The following is a 21,143-nucleotide window of genomic DNA, read 5'->3' as shown; positions in this document are numbered from 1 at the left end:
TTGTATATAGGATTAGCATTGTTATCATGGTACTTTGATGAAAACTGGTAAGGATTGATCTTTGTGTACTTTTGGAATTTGAACCATTCAATTGTTCTTGTTTCTACCTTGTTGTTTCATTTGTGATATTTTGTGTTCCCGGTAATTTATCATTGTTTTGTTTGAGGACAAACAAGAGTTTAAGTTGGGGAGAGTTGTTAGGTGCCAAAATGTGTTTATATTTAGTTTAATTAATGGCACCTTTCGACCGTTTTTATCGGATTTTCGTACAATTCCCTGAAGTTTTAGATAATTATTTATAGTTTATAATATTAAGCTTTCATTTTATGTTAATACTGTGTTTTAGTTATGATTTTGTAGGTTTTAGCCAATTTTGGGGAAGTTTGGAGCTTGTTTTGAGCTTGACAAGAGAGTGCCTGGCAGAAGTTAGCGCGCGTCGCGCGGAGATGTGGGCGCGTCGCGCCCTGGGCAAGATATTTTGGAGCTTCAAAGCAGAGAGTTGCGCGCGTCACGCGCATGGGCGGTTTAAATTTCTTAAGTGTAATGGCACGAAGCACGCTGGAGGGCGCGACGCGCCCTGGACAGAAAATGGTTTTACTATATAAAGAGTAATTCTGATTTTTGGATGGAGGACATTTATTCTTAAGAGCTCATAAACCCTAATCACTGTAGCAAACTAATAGTTGAAGATTGGAAGCTTTGATCGTCGATTAATCGCCTTTGATGCTTGTTGATCTTCATCCTTTACTTCTTGAGCAAGCTACCATTCTCATGGATAGCTAAATCTCTTTTGTATCAAGATAAGATGTAATCTTCCTAGCTTTTTGTATGTGTTCTTGTGAATATATTATGTATGAACAAGTGATGATCAATATAGATGGTTTAGTTTGTTTATTAAAGCTTTTTCTTTGGTATAAGTGTTTGAGACATCAATATTTGTATCTAGATCTAACTTTATTATCTATCAAACTATAAATTGCAGACATGGATTTAGCGTTTGATGTTTACTTAGTATCGGTTTTAAAACGTTATTTGTATTGTTTAAAGGATGGAGAAATCGTCGGTTAAACAATACGGTAAATCTAACTATATCATTGCGGACACGGATGATATAGGCGTCGATACGTAATTATGTTGATCGTTACCATGTTCATATACGTATATTTATAAGGAGACATACAAATTTAGGTCGATGAAATCGAATCTTGATACATTTTCTTTAACTTAGAACTTTCATTAATTTACTCTTTGCTACTAAAAAAATTGAATGATCTTTTGCAAACCTAAAACTAAAGTAACATTAACTCAAGACAAAATAGGCTATAGAACGGCGGTGATATCGCAATAATCCCTGTGGATACGATAATAACGAAAAGTACACCACAATACTCTTTCAACAAGAACCCGCATAACTACTCTAACAATGTGCTTGTACAAGTCTCTTGGCAATAGACATGGGTGTAACTCATCGAGGGTATGTATTTTATAACCCAGTCGAGGCATTAACGCGTTTCCTGATTTCCTGTACATGGGTATGTGTTTGCATACGTGTTTGTTGTACTATATGTGTACTTGTGATATGATGACTCCTATGGTGGACGATTCATGTGTTTGCTCCATTCTTGTATCGGATGTGAGGATAAACCCCGAATCAATGATGGATTCGTTTTGTGATGCATGTACCCTGTAGATCCGAGTGGACCCATAGGATAGGCGGACTCATTGAGATTTAGTAATCTCACCCCAATCATCTTATCTTTTTCAGGTGCAGTTTGTAGTATTTGATTAGTAGCAGATTCAGATTGAAGATTTAAAAGTGGTTATGGCTCGAAGACCTTGTTAGATCTTATCTTCCGCTGTGCAGATCCATTGAAGACACATGTTTTGTTATTCCTAGTAGAATTTCATATTGTATATAATATGGATCTTTATATATCTAAAGCTTTTGTTTGTACTCAATATCAATTTTTAACGTTTCATGCATAATATACTAGTCAGTTATGTATGGGGTGTTACAATTTTTCTCATGACTTTTCCTTTTAATTCAATTTCCATCAAATAAAAAAATGGTAAAATATATTTTCTAGCCTATTAAAATTTTAGGAATCCTTCTTTTTTTTAGGACTTTTAATTGATGGTTTGTTATTTTTCTTCAATTTTTTATTGGTTTACATAATAAAAAATACTTAGTTTTAGTCTTTTTAATTCGTAAAAATAGCCTTAAGCTTGATAAAAAATACCATCGTGCTTATGATTTTTTTCTTTGTTAGTTTAGAATTTATTTCTTTTCATCTTGTGAATATTCTTTATATTTTGTGAAATCCCCAAAATACCCCTAGTTGTTAAAGTTGACTTAGGTCAACTTAAATGACTTTTTCCCATCCTTTCTACTTAGTATATTCCCATAGGTTATTAGTTTAATTTTAATTAGATTTGGACTCCCCTCCTTAATAAAACAAAAATCCTTAGGTTAGAATATTAGGTTAGTCTCCCTTCTTCATTTCTTTTTCTTTTTCAACTTTAAAAAACCTAATAAATACCGACAAGGATCATAGTAATATTTCTTTTATAGTGGGAAAGAAATGATTGGGACGTAGGCCCCAATGTATTTATTTTCTACTCAGTGGAAAAGAAATGATAGAGGTGTAGACCTTGGTCTATTTCTTGACTACTACTTAGGGAAATGATTGGGGTGTAGGCCCTGGTCTATTTCTCTAAATACTTAAACTCTTTTTGTTATGATTCAAGTCACAAATAAATTCCCTTTAAAAAACACCCAATCAAAAACACTCAAAATACTTAATAAAGGGTTCAAATTCAAACAAAGTAAGGAAGTGATGCGAAGCCTTGTATTAGGTTTTGATCAACATGGATTTACATCAAAAAATACAAACTAAATCCTTTCTATTTTTATTTTCCTCGTAGGCATCTAAGGGCATGTTATTTCCGCTCGATCGCATCGTAGGCCGTCCCTTATGCAAGAGTGTGAAAGTTAACCCCACCCAACTAAAAAGCACAAAACAAACAAAAATATGTGAGCCGAACTACGATGTACTGATTCCTGAAAAGGATACGTAGGCATTGGGTCACGGGGCCTAAGCGAGTACAAATGTAAATAATATTTCATTTCTCCATGTTTCTTTTTGCATGCATTCACATTTAGACTTTAGATAGATACAAACATAGGTGGATACCGTCGAGTACGACGGGCGTGAGGGGTGCTAACACCTTCCTCTTACGTAACCGACTCCCGTACTCAGTTCTATGGTCGTAAGACCTTATTCTTATTCTTTTCTAGGTTTTCTGATATTCCTTTCTCTCGATGGGATAAATATATTAGTGGCGACTCTGGATCATTTTTCGCGGTAGCGACAATCAGGGATGGTGATTATGGAGAGAAATGTGGAGATACGGGGAAGGATTTAGGAATCGCGATGGTGAGAGAATGACGATTTGAAGAAAGGTTATTACAAACCAGTTAGAGGTGAATCCCTTTTCTCTTTTCCCCCGTTCTATTATGAATTTCGGTTGTGGTCTTTTTCTCTTGCAAACCTTTTTTTGTTGAGTTCTTTTTCCTGTTGAACAGCTTTTGGTAATTCAAAGGGTTGTTGCTCTGGCTGAACCGATTTGGATTGGTTTTTTGTGATACGCTGCAGATATTCGTGTTGGCATTGATGCGGTTTTGAACCGATTCTCACTATTTTATGCAGGGTATTTTTGAATTGGATTTTCCAAAGCAACGGGGTATTGCTACTGAAATTTTGAATCATCTTCAAAAATTGCAATATACGCTCAATATCGAATTATATCCATCCTTTAGGTTCACAATATAATTTAGCTTGTTCTTTCAGATTAATCTCGAGATATACATAAAGGATAATAAAACATAATTCTTGGTTTTTGTGGATAGAGCTACCGGAGGATCCAGTTTGAAAGATTGACAAATTGAGCTCATGCTCCACAAGTATATTTTAGGAGTATAGCTATGAATGATTTCAAGTTTAGGAATTGGCTACTTCACTAACCCTCTCAAAGTTGATTTCTTCAGTCTACTGTGCAAAACCATTGTTTAGTTAAAATATAAACAGTGATGGATTATGGAAGGTAAATGCTTTGATAGAATGATGAAGCATCATATGATTTATGCATTGCATTCCTCCTTCCCACAAACATCATGTTTGATTTTATCTTCACATCTGTTATTATTATAGGTCATGTCAAATCAAGAAGCAATTGATACTATCAAAGATATCAAGGATGCTCGGGCTGCATTAAAGCAACTTACTGAAGAAGCAGTTAACAGAAAAAGCTTTGATGATATCTCTTGCATTGTGGTGAGGTTTCACTGATATGTAAAATATATTTAGATTGTACTATGGAGGTTGTGAAATTCAATTTTTATAATAAATGAAGTTTTAAATCATCCTGATATCACAAAATGATGCTTTCAATATTTTCTAATTGCCTCTAAAGGAATAATGTAAATGTCCTAAAGTATTGTGGGAAGGCTGCCATAATAATAAATCAAAATATTCCATTATAGTAAGCTATTATATTTATAAATGATTACAATATATTTTATATGATTTTATATAATAGTAATTTGACAAAATCATATGTTATATGATTTTAAATATAAGAAAAAGTTTGAATTAAGAAAAATGAATGAATATGTATAGTTTTGAAATAGAATAGCAAATTTTCTAATTATTTATAGTGAGAGTCAACTTTCTATTATTACTATATATGAGTAGACATAATATATTACTTTTATTTTATTTTTATTATTTTTGACGGATGATATATGGAATACGATCGCTTCAAATAATTGCATGCACTATAAATTTTGCCGCTTACGTTCAACAAACTCTTTATTTATGTTCAGACACATGACTCTAATTATTATTTTACTATTTTTTTTATTAATTTAATAGTTGAACGAAATTTATTCCAATTAAATATGAAACAATATTATTTAAAACTTTCCAAAATTATTGTGATATCAATTATCTTTTCAAATTTACTATAACAGAACCGGAGTGTTAATTTTATCATTTTTATGATGAATTTGATAGTAAAAAAATTAAATTAATTTCAACTTAAAACAATAATTATTGATACTTAATAGTTATATTCTTTGATTATTTTTTAGGTGAATTCTTATTTACCCACCTCAAAAAGGTGGGTAAGGTTACCTTTAGTGTAAAATGCATTGAAAATATCAAACAATTGTTATATATGGTAAATAATTAAATACATAAAAATTAAATTGTGTCATCTAATTTGGTGGAATGTACACTACCCATCTTTTTGTGATGGGTAGAGAAGTTGTCCCCTATTTTTTATTTAAGATAATTAAATGTATGATTTTAATACTTAAATGTCTGAATTTAATACTTATTAAGTGAAGGGGATTTAACTTTTCATTATTCGTAACACGAGCTATTTTGTATAAATATTTTGTGATTAAGGATAAGAATAAATTATATATTATTTGATTTTAATTGCACTACCTTTCAAATTTCTCATTGATTATTTGACTTTAAGTGATAAATCTTTCTAATTCTGTATTGTAATATTTATGGTTTTCATTTAAGATACAATCTTTTTTAAGATAATAATACATGGAATTAATTTTTATTTTTCACAATTATCAACTTTCAATGCCTATTCTCAATACTTATTTTAAAAATAACTATTGTTACACATTATTTATAAATGATGTCAACATACGGGAAAATAATATATCATTATTTCAAATATTTATATAAATGATATTAGTTTTGTCTTTTGTTTTTGTTCTCTAATATCTCTTATTTTACTTTTAAGACTATAAAGTTTTATTAAAATGTCTCAAATATTAGAAACGAGTCAAATTTTTATATTTGAAGTTTTAAAATAAAATTTAAAAATTAATGTTATTTTACAATTTTTTTTAAAAATAATCATCTTTATGTTAGTTTCTACTTTCAGGTAGATTAAATAATCTAATTTTTTTTCTCCTTTTTACTTTTAAATGAAAGTTAATTTTCATTTAAAATAGTCTTTAATTTTTTTTAGGCTTAATTGAAAATTTGGTCCCTCTATTATCATTTTTTTTTTTGGATTTGGATCCCTTTATTTTAACATCCGGAATTTTAGTCCTTTTATTTTAGTTTTTTGAGGATTTTGGTCCCCTTGCAAATCCGAAGGCAATTTTTAATAAATTAAACTCAAATTGATGACATATTCAACATAAATCTTAAATAAAATTAGATTTTTTGAACAGTTCATTGTTGAACTAACACTGACATATCATCAATGTGAGCGTCATTTCATTTAAAATTGCCTTTGAATTTGCAGGGGGACCAAAATCCTCAAAAAAACTAAAATAGAGGGACTAAAACACAAAAAAACGGATAATAGAGGGACCAAAATTGCAATTAAGCCTTTTTTTAATTAATATTATTCACATTATATTTAATTTTTCTATTTTCTAAATTATAAAATATTAGGTACAATTAAAAATAATTCATGAAACATAACATCAAACATGATTTAGTATTATCAATTGAATGACATTTTTATAAGAATGACATATTTTTATACGGATACAAACAGGTACTTATATGATACATGTATATGATACTGATATTAACTCATTTAATTAAATATTGAATAATAACAATAATAAGTATACTATTGATTTAAATATTTTTATAGATAATTCAAAACAAAATTATTTATATATAGGAATAATTATACGATCGGTTTAAATATTTTTATATATGGAATAATATATTTGATTTATAAATTTATTTTAATCGATTAATATTAACATGAATATAAAGTTAGTGATCAAGATTTTGAATATTAACAGGAATATTAAATTACTGATCAAAATATTGAATATTAACGAAAACATGAAGTTATAATCAAAATATTGAATAATAACGGAAACATGAATTTACTAATAACGGGAACATGAGATTACTGATAAAAATATAGAATATTAACAGCAATATGAAGTTACTAATCAAAATATTAATATAAGCGGAAACATGAAGTTACTAATCAAAATATTGAATATAAAGGGGAACATGAAGTTACTGAAAAAAATATTGAATATTAACGGAAATATTAAATTACTGATCTAAATATTGAATATTAACGGGAAGTATATCAGTATTATACATCTTTGGTGATTATGAAAAGTGTATAATTAAATTATTTTCAATTAATTATTCATTTGTATGGTTAAAGTATTTTCAACAATTATTTTTTAAAATGATTTAGTTACTAATTTAAGTTATTATTGAATATGAATAAATGATTTAAGATTAGTAATTTTATAACTTTACCCATTTTAACCAAAATTTAGTCTTTTATTAATACCTTTTATTATCCTCAATCTAAATGCGCAAAAACGACGGGTGTAACACACCAATTCTACCCACGAAATTTAAATAAAATCATAGTATAAAAATTCACAAATGAAACAATTAAGCTATCACATAGTCATTCTTAAAGACAAACACCTCGTCGCATAAAGCGGATACATAGCATTCACAAAGTACAGAAGAACCGACAACATCAAATGATAGCTTTTAACATAAAACAACTTCCATAGAAGTGCAACGGAAACTTAACAATTAGTTCAAAGATTCATAGCATCATAATTCAACGATTAACACAATTAAAGTGGAAATCTCCAAATCACAACTCAAGTATTTTCCAAAACATAATAAATCAAAAGCAAGTAAATCAACGCGTTCGTTCCCCCCGAGTGCTACATATCAGAGCGAGAACGACTCAAGACTAACTCGGCTAACCTCATCTCAATGCGAATCACCTGCACGTTACCAATGTAAAGGCAACGGCGAAACAAAGAAAAGAGTGATATATCAAATCATATAAGTGATCGTATGATAAATTATAAATGTGAATATTAATATTGCTTTACACTTCATGCTTTCACTAATTCACAAATCTCACATACTTTACATCTCACAACAAGTCACCGCAAATCATATTCACATTAATTACATATAAATCTCATTCATTTACCTTGCAAGCTAATTCATGATACATCACATATAAGTCACATAAGACATGTTCGGTTAATCGCATTCGCAAGTATTGATATCCTCATACTATTCACAAAATCATCAATTCACATTTTCACATACATTCACCATTTAACAATCATGAAATACAATCAAGATATAGTTATAAAACGTCACAAATATGAATCACATAGACACATGTGACATGACTCGTGTATATGCATGTGGTACCAATCGGAGCCTCCGCCCCCGTTACTAATTGCCAATTCAGGGCATAAGGCATAAGCCTTCTAATTTTGTCAATCCAGGCCGTCCCAAAGTATGCATATGAAATATGACTCGACAAACAAGACATACACAACATACTCTTCACAATCACACATCATCACTAGGCATACGCCTACGTCACTAATAATTACCAATTATTAGAGGTAATTCAACGTCACAATTAATCATTCATCTTCACATAGAAATAAAGTCATCACGACATCATTATCATCATGTTTCAGTATATTACGGTAAACACATAACTTCACATATTAACTAAATCATCAAAACAATCATCATTTATCATTTACTTCACAAAATATTTGTCACAAGGCACACGCACATATCACAATCATCATTTATCATAAAAGGTATTAACACTTCACACATAATACAACAACTTCATATTAACAACAAAGTAATTCCAAGAATTCAAATAATCAACGATCGATACCATTAATAAACAATCACATAGATATCCACAACAATTCATAAGGTATGATCATAATTGGATACCGGTTAATCGGACATAATTCAATTACTTTGCCGATTATCCAATTTATTCGGTTAAATTCACTAGTTACTATAATACCATAGTTCCTAAATTAATTACTAAATCCTAAAGTATGATTACAGTCAAATTCTTAAGATACCTTTATTTACCGACCAACCGAACGTTTAATCTAATTTCAAGTTTATTCCAATTAAATAGGTTCATTTAAAATTAATTCAACCATTAATTTAATCGACCGATTAATATCACAATTTCGATAAAATAACACCACCAAGTTAATGTACTAATTAAACTTAGCTACCACGTAAATTTCATCAAATTCCGGACAACTAATTATAACGCTTAATTCGGCTATTTCGATCAAACGAGACTGTTTTGCATTTCATTACTCATATCCTACTGTTTTACTATTGCTACTGTTACCTCACCAAAATCCTATGCTCATCTCCTAATCATATCCCATTCCCATTATTATTATACAATTCTGTATATATTAGCATAGTGATCCGCTGTCGCGCGCGGATCAAAAACGCGTATTTTGTAAAACGGTAGTTTAGCGGTAACGACAACTCGAATATCGTTCTCATAAGGATTCTTGTATTATATTAACTAATCAAAATCGATTAGGGGGGTTGGTTTAGGATCGATAAAATAATAACAGAGTGAAAAAGTGATTAAAATAAGTGATTATGTAAATAAGCTAAAACGACAATTCTACTGATTCAGTTACCGACTTATCACTGGTTCAATAAACTTCAATCCCCTAAGCGGATTCTATTCCCTTACCGATTACAACACCAAATAACAAGCGAACTTGATATTATAAGATTTCATTCCTATTTTCCGAATTAAGCAAACGGATCAGCGCAATCACGAATTAAGCAAACGTGATTCTAACTTACGCAGTTTAACAATTAAGCAACGATAAAATACGATAAAGGTAAAGGAACATCAATCAATCGGTATAAATTAATAATATTCTGTACAACTCCAATTAAGCAAACAAGACATATAGATTAATATCGAAAGAGAGTAGAAATTGGATTAAAGATTAAAAACCTCAAAGTATTGGAAACCGTAACCAGCAGAAATTGCTTTCAGGGGTTAGTTCCTCATCATTCGTACAAAGCTTTCAAAATTATTTTGTGAAAAGTAAAAGTGACATTGAACACTACGGCCAGACCTAGGTACTAGAGAGAAACAAGAATTCGGGTCATAACCCAACTGGGTCAAACAGACATAACCCAGGCCCAAAACTAACGATCCAAAACTAAATAAAAAACTATTGCTGCAACTTCAAACGCAATTCTGGAAAATATGAGTTTCGAATCTGACTTCGAATCCAACACAAGAATTGTAGCTCTTTCTCTTAGTTTTCCGACGATTATTAGAACGCGTCGATCTGATTCCCGGAGCTCCAGTTATGATCATTTTAGTGCAGACTGCTAATGCTGAAAATAAAGTGCGAAAATCAAACAAAGGCACAAATAAACTAAATTATAAAAACATCATAAAATATATAAATAAACAAAATAAACCATGGAAATGCCTAAGTAAAAACATAGAGGAATATGCATCAAAATGCACTGATCAAATTCCCCCACACTTGAACTTTTGCACTCCGAGCAAAAAATTAAAAAAAAAAAAAAAAATCAAAACAAAGAAACACACAACAACATCTACTTATTCTAGGCTACAAACTTTTCTTCGGTTAAGGTTGCATCAATAGGTACTAATCTTGCACACTAAGGATATCGTAAGAACACTAATCCACAATTGTGCAGACATAAGTCTCCTAAATACACAAACAAATTCAAATCATATTATTATACCACAACCTAACTTACTCATCTTTTTGCTCTTTTTCATTCAGGCGCAATCACATAAAGCCCGTTATCTCCACACACTTATAGCAGGACGACCGGTTAGTGACTCTGATCCTTTTCTGCACGGGGTTCCGGTACTTACGTGGCACAACCCTTTGTTTACTCAGTTGTAGTTGCGGGGGATCGGATCGTAATCCTCCCTATCAAGTTCAGCACCAGAAACCGCTGAACCAACTAACAAAGAGTTTTGAAATCTTTTTTTTGAAGGTTCCATAATCGTTGGGTTAAGTGACTGGGTGAGGGTCACCAAACTTAGAAGGTGCATTACCTTTTTCTTTTCTCCTTTTTTTTTCGGAACATTCACTTATATTCATCGGCTTCCCTGTGTAAAGTGTGTGAGAGATGGTGCCGACTGCTGAAACAAACTACTCAAGAGCTATCAGAGAATGAGAATTTAAGGCTAAAACATAATAAAAAATTCAAATCAATTTCCATATGCAGGAGACTTGCGGTGTTAGAACGATACCGATCTTGTAAATTTTCCCAAGTCTCCGCAAACCAACCTCAAATTAATCTATAGTCTAAAACTTTCAACAAAAATGCAAATTTTTTTTAATGAAACCAAACAAAGAACAAAAAGAAATAAAATAAATGATTCCCTCCCCCACACTTAAAACATGCATTGTCCTCAATGAAAGAAACAAACATAAAATAAAAGAGAGGAGAGAGAGGAAAGAACACACCCAAGTAGTCAAGGAGGATAGGTGATCACATAAGAAGCCTTTCCCAATGAGATATCTTCTACATTTTCTTCTTTCAAAGTGGGGCTTTCATGGAGTAGCTTTGGGTAATGTCCATTGAACTTGAAATTTTTATTAGTGCCTTCGCCTTTTATTCCAGGATCAAAGAAGAATCTTCGATAAATAAAAGTGTCGATTGGGCACGTGATCTTCTTTTCCACAACATCAGAGATCAAAAGATTGAGGGGATTCCTCGTTACTTTTGTTTCATCATCCCCTTCAATTGAGACCCTATGCAAAATCATGGACGGGCTAATATCGGGAATGTCAGCCAATTTTCACCCAATCGCCTTCTTATGCTTCTTCAAAACCTGCAAAAGCTTATTTTCTTGATCAAAATCAAGGTTAGAAGAAATTATAATCGAGAGTTTTTTATTACTCTCTAAATAAGCGTATTTCAAATTTTTAGGAAGTTGCTTCAGCTCGGGGGAAGGTGGCTGCTCAATGGAAGGAGTGCTTGGGGCAGTCAGGATGTCAAGAGTATCAGCTGCATGAACAACTTCATCGATAGCAATTTCACCCGTAGTAAATATGTTACCCTGCAAGGCAAAATCAATCTCACCACATACAACACAAATGTTAGTGTCAGTACAATCAGAACATGAGTAAACATCATCAAAATCAGACAGTGATGGAAAATCAGATTCAAGCAAATCATTATAAGTATCATCAACATTTTCAGAAAGCAACTCTATTTGAAAAATAGAAAGTTCTTTCATGGGTTGTTGATTTGATCCTTTAGCTTGCTGCATGGCATTCATCAAAGTGGCAAGATGTCCAATCTGTGTTTGCAAAGTCTGAAAAGTAGAATCTATTTGTTGTTGATACTGAAGATTATTTGCAGCCATTTGTTTGACAATATCCTCTAGTGAAGGCTGGAAGGTGCAGAGCACACAACCTGAAACTCCTTCAGATGCTTATGCGGCTCCTCACCTGCAAAACTATTAAACCTAGACAACAAATGTGTTAAACCATATTCCAATTCAAAAGGTGCATCAATTGTAGGATAGTCAATACATAAACCATTATAGTTCACATTAGGGACAGCCAACTGCGTCAAAGTTCTTTGTTCAGCCATGGTTTCAACAAACACAGAAATACTAATTATGTCCCATACAGGCAGAAACAAATAGAAAGAAGGAAAATGATTAAAATAAATTCATAAAATTATAAAAACATAACATTTCATCTAATATAATGAAATAAGAATTATGGAAATTTTTTTGGTTTTTTCGAAACAGCAAAAACAATAGAAAAAATTAATTAAAAATAGAAAAATGATGAATTTGGAGATTTGGGGTCGAATTCCTTTACTCTAGAAGAGTAAGGGAGTAATGATCGCACGATTTTTGTGCTCCCAGTAGGCAAAAACAGATTATAGATCAGACTCAATTTTCCAAATAAACCGATTTTTCGACTTAAAAAGGCGTTATGGCCGAAACTGCGAGGAACCTATGGCCTAAACGCACAAACACTTAACCTAAGACTCCAAAACTAGTTAATAACGACAAGAATCCCCGGCAAGGGCACCAATTTGATCCGCTGTCGCGCGCGGATCAAAAACGAGTATTTTGTAAAACGGTAGTTTAGCGGTAATGACAACTCGAATATCGTTCTCATAAGGATTCTTGTATTATATTAACTAATCAAAATCGATTAGGGGGGTTGGTTTAGGATCGATAAAATAATAACAGAGTGAAAAAGTGATTAAAATAAGTGATTATGTAAATAAGCTAAAACGACAATTCTACTGATTCAGTTACCGACTTATCACTGGTTCAATAAACTTCAATCCCCTAAGCGGATTCTATTCCCTTACCGATTACAACACCAAATAACAAGCGAACTTGATATTATAAGATTTCATTCCTATTTTCCGAATTAAGCAAACGGATCAGCGCAATCACGAATTCAGCAAACGTGATTCTAACTTACGCAGTTTAACAATTAAGCAACGATAAAATACGATAAAGGTAAAGGAACATCAATCAATCGGTATAAATCAATAATATTCTATACAACTCGAATTAAGCAAACAAGACATATAGATTAATATCGAAAGGGAGAAGAAATTGGATTAAAGATTAAAAACCTCAAAGTATTGGAAACCGTAACCAGTAGAAATTGCTTTCGGGGATTAGTTCCTCATCATTCGTACAAAGCTTTCAAAATTATTTTGTGAAAAGTAAAAGTGACATTGAACACTACGGCCAGACCTAGGTACTAGAGAGAAACAAGAATTCGGGTCATAACCCAACTGGGTCATACAGACATAACCCAGGCCCAAAACTAACGATCCAAAACTAAATAAAAAACTATTGCTGCAACTTCAAACGCAATTCTGGAAAATATGAGTTCCGAATCTGACTTCGAATCCAACACGAGAATTGTAGCTCTTTCTCTTAGCTTTCCGACGATTATTAGAACGCGTCGATCTAATTTCCGGAGCTCCAGTTATGATCATTTTAGTGCAGACTGCTAATGCTGAAAATAAAGTGCGAAAATCAAACAAAGGCACAAATAAACTAAATTATAAAAACATCATAAAATATATAAATAAACCAAACAAACCATGGAAATTCCTAAGTAAAAACATAGAGGAATGTGCATTAAAATGCACTGATCACATAGCAAAGCACATGGAGAATCACATGGCTCGAAACAAAAACCACATAAGAAGACAAAAACAAAACAAAGGACAAAACGAATTAAAACAACAGGTGACGACCATCACAGGCCTTGCCGCCCATTATGGGCATTGACGCCCGTCAACCCCTCAGCCGTCTGTCATGGGCATTGATGCTCGTTAACCCCTCTGCCGCCCGTCAAGCGAATCGATGCGTATCATGGGCTAATGTATGTGTGAGGCGCCCGTCATGGGTATAGTGACGTCCTTCACTTGATTCCCAACCGTCTCTTCGCGTTATTTTTTTATTCTTACCAGTACGCATAGTCTTAACAGCAATGTTAATGACAATAGCGAGTGATTTACAGAAAACATAGCATTTCACCATTGTTACCAAATCTTGAAACTCAAATAACAACAACATTTAAATATCAGAAGCAATACTTCAAATTCATATTATTCAAAATAGATTCATAATTTCCAGCACAATCTAACACATCAATGCAATAAATCTACACACCCAATCTCCAACATACAAGATTTCATAAGCCCCATTATAGGAAGAGAAACTCACCCTTGCCTTATTCAATTGAAGAAAACTCTACCAATTTTGACTCTTGGTTTGGGATCTCTCTAAACTTGGTTCTCCTCTTCAAGACCAAGCCTCCTTCTTTACAAAAATGGCTTATATTTTATGATATCTCTACACTTTCCTTAAATCCTTACTAACACTAAAACCTATCCTTAGTGTAACATTGGGCCTAAGGGTAAAACCACATTATTATTCTTCACTTAGTAAAAATAAATAGGCCCAATAAGCTTACTAACTCAAATAACCAATTATATGACTTTTATTAATATTCCATCAATATAATATTTTCGACTTATATAATATTATTCTTAATATTATTTTTCGACTTTAACTTAATAAATCCAAATACGTTCCTTAAAATAATATCGATAATCCAATTACGACGACATCCAATATTTAAATCCTTCAATAATTTAATTAACCAATTTAATTAAATTTGGGGCATTACAACTCTCCCCCACTTAGAATATTTTCGTCCTCGAAAATTCACTCAACACCATCCCAAACACAAACCTTGTATCCTATTCTCAAATCTCCAAGTCATGCCTGGTAACACTTCGATCACTATCTCTTCGTCACAACAACGATTCCCATGAACACAACACGTTACTATACTTACAAGATTTGAAATAATCAACGACCCAATGTAGTATTCCTGAAGCATCACACTTATTCCAACAGTCCATCAGTCCAGACATCAAGATAACTCATCTTCACAGACTTCTGAGATATAGTTTCTTACTCCCATACGTCTTACAACAACAGTGCCACGTAAAGCTTCCACTGTACAACTGATGAGCGACTATCTTCACGATAAAATATAAATACTCTTTCTACACTATTAAGACAACAAGACAAGTCTACAACATCCAACATGAGTTTCATCTACCATTAACAATGGATTGAGGGTGATCAGTTCCCCAATTTGTTAATTAGTATTCGACAACCATAGTGGAGTGTAAACCGTTGTTACTTCGTAATAGCATCATCTCCAAATTTTCAATCAAATCCATTAACACTTCATAATCCAATAATTCAATTTGGGGTTTTACAATTCCCACAACTTCCTACTCATTATATCTCGTCGATGAGACCCCGATATCCAAACATATTACAACATCCGCTTCACAGTCACTTAGCATCATACAATCGTCAACGTATTTCCATCCTAAAATTACATCTATACTCGTACTTCACAATTCATCTCATTATATTTCCGACGCTTCAAACGGAACTCAAATCGAATATCCGAAACTCAAGTTATGAATTCTTAAGGTTTCATAATGATTCTGGATTTCTTGCGTGTTCCAAACAACCCCTGGCATAAATCCTCATCTTTAAACTCTTTATAAATCGAAAGGTGTATTCCTTCATCAAATTCCAGTGTTAATATCACCAAGACAACCATTATTTTCACAAGCTACGCGCATCTTCGAGTTTCCAACTCGAACTCGTGATTCACCACACTTCATGCATCGACTACCTCCAACAATCACTCATGCGAGTACAACATAAAGTCTAATACAACTCCATTGCTCTCTTACTCTTCAAACATCGGCATTACACACAAAGGTTACTCGCATCGACACTTCACAGTCCTCAACCGTGTTGAACATCGCAGCTTTTTGAATTCTGCTTCCCAAAATCATTCTTAACTTCAAGTCGCCTTCGAATCCGGTTAACATCCAAAACTCTTAACAACACTTGCATTATCGCTTATTGACATTGTATTAGACCATCTCTCATAATAGAAACCACTTTGAGAACCACCACTTCTCCCCCACTTATCGTCGAACTACTTCCTGTAACAAAACAAATAACTACCAACAGTGTTTTACACACATGTCACGTACTATAGGATAAAACACTGACAGCATTCAACCATCGTACAAACTCAACAGACTCGACAAGGTTTAAATCTAACATACTAATCATTCAACACAATCAAGAATAACGAAACAACTAACAACACCAAAATTTAAAGATAGTAATTAAAAGTACTACTAATGAAATACTCACCTCCGGCATGCCTGTACTCATTAGCTGTTTGAGTTCCAACTAAAGCAAACACTCTTCCACATCCCGATTCCTTCTTTGGTTTCTGAAACTGACTATCAATATACCCCTCAACACCACAGTTAAAGCAAATGGCATCCTTATGCCTACAATCAGAAGAAATGTGTCCCTTCTTACTACAACGGTAACACTTCTTAGCCTTAGCATTACATACTTTTCTCTTATGTCCAGCTTGTCCATATCTGAAACACACTACTTTAGTAGGAGCGTCTCCCCCACTTGTTTTCTTGCCGAAACCAGCTTCCTGCTTCTTCTTATCTTCATACGGTTTCCCACAATATTGTCCTCTTTCTCGTTTCAACTATAGAAATCCCACTTCTTTCTTTCCACGCACATCTTCTAGAAAATAGTTTTCCAAGAATGCACCACGGAAAGTGTCCTAGTGATTTCAATTCCTTCTTCATCAAATATATACTTGGTATTACTCCACCAATCCTCAGCTTCTTTCGTTAGCATGTGAGCACCAAGTTGTGCCTTCTATACATCAGTACAATTCACGACTTGAAAGATCTTCTCAATCTCTTTCATCCATGCTTGTGCCTTATCCGGTCCATACTCTCCTTCAAAATTGGGAGATTAATCTTCCGGAAATATCCTAAAGCACAAGACTTATCCTTTCCTCTATTAACAGCATTCTCGTGCGACGCTTGTCTAATTGCACCAGCCACTCTTGTCAATGCCTCAACACTAACGTCACCATTCCTTCCAGCCATAAAGTCACCACAACACAAAAACAATCAGCACAAATAACAATACACGATTGTTAAACTACACTACGACTCGACACTTGGCCGGACCAAACCAACCTTCACTGATACCAATAATGTAACACCCCAATTCTACCTGCGGAATTTAAATAAAATCAGAGTATAAATGTTCACAAATGAAACAATTCAGGTATCACATATTCATTCACAAAGACAAATCACCTCGTCGCATAAAGCAGATACATAGCATTCACAAAGTACAGAAAAACCGACAACATCAAATGATAGTCTTTAACATAAAACAACTTCCATAGAAGTGCAACGGAAACTCAACAATTAGTTCAAAGATTCATATTATCATAATTCAATGATTAACACAATTAAAGTGGAAATCTCCAAATCACAACTCAAGTATTTGCCGAAACATAATAAATCAAAATAAATTAAGTCAACGCGTTCGTTCCCCCCGAGTGCTACGTATCAGAGCGACAACAACTCAAGACCAACTCAGCTAACCCCCTCTCAATGTGAATCACCTACATGTTACCAATGTAAAGGCAACGGCGAAACAGAGAAAAGGGTGAGATATTAAATCATATAAGTGAGCGCATGATAAATTGTATATTAGGATCCAACATATATAGTCATTGCATCGCAAGTATTAATATTGCTATACACTTCATGCTTTCACTAATTCACAAATCTCACAAACAATTCACCGCAAATCCTATTCACATCAATTACATATAAATCTCATTCATTTACCTTGCAAGCTAATTCACGATACATCACATATAAGTCACACAAGACATGTTCGGTTAATCGCATACATTCATCATTATCACCAATTCACATTTTCACATACATTCATCATTTAACAAGTCACAAAATACAATCACAATATAGTCACAAAGCGTCACAAATATGAATCACATAGACATATGGGACATGACTCATGTATATGCATGTGGTATCAATCGAAGCCTCCACCCCCGTCACTAATTGCCAATTCAAGGCATAAGGCATAAGCCTTCGTCACTAATTGCCAATTCTAGGCATAATGCATAAGCCTTCGTCACCAATTTTTCCAATCCAGGATGTCACTGAGTATGCATATGAAATGTGACTCAATAAATAAGACATACACAACATACTCTTCACAATCACACGTCATCACTAGGCATAAACCTACGTCACTGATAATTACCAATTATTAGAGGTAATTTAATGTCACAATTAATCATTCATTTTCACATAGAAATAAAGTCATCACGACATCATTATTATCATGTTTCGGTATATTACGGTAAGCACATAACTTCACATATTAACTAAATCATCACAACAATCATCATTTATCATTTACTTCACAAAATATTTGTCACAAGGCAAACGCCCATATCACAATCATCATTTATCATAAAAGGTATTAACACTTCACACATAATACAACAACTTCATATAAACAACAGAGAAATTCCAAGAATTCACATAATCAACGGTCGATACCGTTAAGAAACATTCACATAGATATCCACAACAATTCATAAGGTATGATCATAATTCGATATTGGTTAATCAGACACAATTCAATTACTTTGCCGATTATCCAATTCATATGTGTGAGATATTGGATCGAACTCTAGTATGGTCGAAGGGTAGCTTCTTGGTTCGATAGTTTGACAGAGTTAAGCATGAAATCGAAGGTTGTTCACATGCTGGTGTCGAAATGTGCTTGCTGTAGCCGAACATGGGTCTTGCATGCAGACGTCGAAGATGCTAGGTTTGTTAGCATGTTAAATTAGGTTTTAGTGTTTAAACCCTAATTTGTTAAGTTAGCTTGTTTATTAAGTTGGCTTGTGTAATGGACCTTGCTGAAAAAGCCCATTAGTTAGTATGTTAGGTTTTATTATAAGTAGCATACTAGTCTCTCATCATTGCTAAGCTGCAAATCCTAATTTAGGGTGTGAGAGGTTATTTGTTATTCTTGTAAACTTGTAATCTTGTTTTAAGAGAAAGTAAAAGAATAGCAGTTATAACAAATTCTTGTGTTCTTCTTATCTTCCCTAATTCCTATTATATTTTGTTCTTGGTATCATTTTTCACAATAAATTGGTGCGGTGAGCGTGCAGAAGATGCCTTCAACAAATTTTGATATTGAAAAGTTCACCGGAGTGAATGATTTCGGTCTGTGGCGCTTGAAGATGAAAGCTCTACTAGTTCAGCAGGGTTGTTTGGAAGCGTTGAAGGGAGAGGCAGCCATGAATGCTGAATTAACGGCAGCAGAGAAGACAACTATGATCGAGAAAGCACACAGCGCAATTCTGTTGAGCCTTGGTGATAAGGTTCTACGACAGGTATCAAAGGAGACGACGACATCAGGGTTATGGGTGAAACTTGAAAGTTTGTATATGACCAAATCACTGGTAAATCGACTCTACCTAAAGCAAGCTTTGTATTCATTCAAGATAGTTGAAGACAAAGTGTTGGCTGAGCAGTTGGATATGTTCAACAAGCTGATTCTTGATCTTGAAAATATTGATGTAAAGATCGATGATGAAGATCAAGCGTTGTTACTATTTTGTTCTTTGCCTCGATCACATGCTAACTTCAAAGAAACTCTCCTGTATGGAAGGGAGTCCCTGTCCTTTGAAGAAGTTCAATCAGCCTTGTATTTAAAGGACTTGAACAAACGAACGGAGCATAAACCTTTGACTGTTGGTGAAGGTTTGGCCGTTAAAGGAAAATTATTGCGAAAGGATGGTAAGTTCGACAAGAAGAAGGGCAAAAGCCAATCGAAGTCTTACAGTGGCGAAGCATCTGGCATTCGATGCTATCATTGTAAGAAGGAGGGTCACACAAGAAAGGTGTTCCCTGAACGCCTGAAAGATCATGGAGGTAAGGATTGTGGCAACGCTTCCATTGTTCAAGATGATTTCGAATCATCTGATATTCTTGTGGTTTCAAGTAGTGACTCTAAGAAGGAGTGGATTATGGATTCAGGTTGCACTTTGCACATGACTCCAAACAAAGACTTGTTCGAGGAATGATGTGATCAAGATGGTGGATCAGTATTGTTGGGAAACAACAAGGCTTGCAAGATTGCAGGTGTTGGATCTGTGAGATTCAAGCTCCATGATGAGTCAATAAGGTTGTTGACTGAAGTCAGGTATGTTCCTGACTTGAAGAGAAATCTGCTTTCTCTTGGTGAATTCGACAAGAAATGATATGTTTTTCAAGGAGAGAAAAGTATCCTAAGAGTCATGAAGGGGTCGACGAAAGTCTTGAGAGGCATGGAGAAACGACGCTTGTATACCCTTGAGGCTAAAGTTCTAAGTGTTTTGACAAATGTTGCATCCACGAAACCTTTGTTGAAGACAGAAATCTGGCACATGAGATTGAGCCATGTCAGTGAAAAGGGTCTGGTCGAATTAGGGAAACAAAATCTGCTTGGTGGAGACAAAGTTGAAAAGCTGAAGTTTTGTGAACCCTGTGTATTTGGAAAATCTTGCAGAGTGAAGTTCAACAAAGGCAAACAAAAAACACATGGATCCCTTGACTACATCCATTCTGATCTTTGGGGGCCTGCAAGGTGTCCATCACATTCAGGAGCAAGGTATTTTCTATCCATAGTAGATGATTATTCAAGAAAATTATGGGTATTCATCCAGAAGACTAAGGATGAAACTT

The sequence above is a fragment of the Vicia villosa genome, linkage group LG2 (genome assembly GCF_029867415.1).
Source record: "Vicia villosa cultivar HV-30 ecotype Madison, WI linkage group LG2, Vvil1.0, whole genome shotgun sequence".
NCBI lineage: Eukaryota > Viridiplantae > Streptophyta > Magnoliopsida > Fabales > Fabaceae > Vicia > Vicia villosa.
The sequence above is the reverse complement of the archived record's forward strand: the minus strand, read 5'-3'. Positions refer to the sequence as shown.